The sequence below is a fragment of the Scyliorhinus canicula genome, chromosome 15 (genome assembly GCF_902713615.1).
Source record: "Scyliorhinus canicula chromosome 15, sScyCan1.1, whole genome shotgun sequence".
Classification (NCBI taxonomy): domain Eukaryota; kingdom Metazoa; phylum Chordata; class Chondrichthyes; order Carcharhiniformes; family Scyliorhinidae; genus Scyliorhinus; species Scyliorhinus canicula.
The window spans coordinates 90,265,076-90,266,183 of record NC_052160.1 but is presented as its reverse complement, the minus strand read 5'-3'; the positions used below and the strand labels follow the sequence as shown (position 1 = coordinate 90,266,183).

The 1,108-nt window shown below is 56.3% G+C and overlaps 1 protein-coding gene across 2 annotated transcripts in view; it reads right to left on the bottom strand.

The window, feature by feature from the left end:
* LOC119978325 (sphingomyelin phosphodiesterase 2-like) overlaps positions 1-112 on the bottom strand; it is a 70,837-nt gene extending 70,725 nt beyond the window's left edge. Inside the window, exon 1 of one of the 2 annotated variants that reach the window (XM_038819867.1) lies at positions 19-112. The gene's annotated coding sequence lies outside the window, so the exon portion shown is untranslated. The remainder of the gene's footprint in view (positions 1-18) is intronic. The other variant, XM_038819868.1, reaches the window with a different exon arrangement.
* Between the last annotated feature and the right edge of the window lie 996 nt (positions 113-1,108).

The window sequence follows — 1,108 nt, the reverse complement described above, 5'->3', positions numbered from 1 at the left end:
CGGGTACCGATTACTGACCGTCCACAGCTCCGGCCGAACCGGCTCCGACACTGTCCTGATGCTGCCTTCCATTCAGTGCGCTCAGCTTCCGGTCCTATCGCGCAGCACATTGGGGAACGGAGTCCTTGCCGCCTACATCTCCCAGTGTGCGGCGCGCCGGTGCCGGTAGCGCGGTGCCCGGTGGGTATTGTGGTTCGGGGCCGCCTCAGACTTTGTGCTGCACGGAGGGACCTTCCGACGGAAAGAACTACAGGTCCTGGCGTGCCTTGTGCCTCCTGCTTGTTGTCCTGCTGTGAAAGTACTTGCAATGGGATAGTTGGTGTCCATTGCACTCTGGTCACGTTGAGCTCTGGTGAACAGGTCTGTCACCATTGAGCTCTGGTTGCAAACCTCTGCATTGCAACAGTCTGCCATTTTCAAAGTAGTTTACACCAGCTCGATCATTGATACCCATGATCTTAATCTGTTGGGATCCTGTGTAAATTTGAAATCAACCAAAATTCCGCTGCTTATGTGTTTACTGCTATCCTGCCATTGCCAAGGTGTCAGGGTGGCACTGCCAAACTGACTGGAACACTGTCTGGGTGCCAGTACAAGGGTGCCAGGATAGCACTGCCAAGAGTCAGGGCCTGAGGGGGGCATGCCCATGAAAGGAGAGTGGAGGGGGGGTTTGAAAGGTGTGGTTTTGTAGAGCAGGTATGTAGGGGCCTCTGGGAGGATGGGGAAGGGGGTGGCAGGTGGGGGTCCTGGAAGGGAGGGGGCACTGCAAGGAGGGGGTGGGAGCCTGAAGAGGGGGCCCACAGGGACCCCATAGCAGGGTGTCCTCAGTTGGGGTTGGGGGGGGGGGGGTAATGCCCATGTGTGTGGGGGTGACATTTCCCATGGGTGGGGGGTGTCGGGGACCTGCAAGCTCACTTAGAGATTGGGGCACCCTTTCAAAATGGCAGCCCGATCTCCGAGTTGAGCTGCCCAGAGCTGAAACAAATTTCAAATGTAGACTGAGTCAATGATGGGGGTGGGGTTCATGTGATGGACTGGGCTGTAATCAAGATTCTCTATAGTTTATTACAGTCTTGGGCCGAGCAGTTGCTATACCAGGCTGTGATGC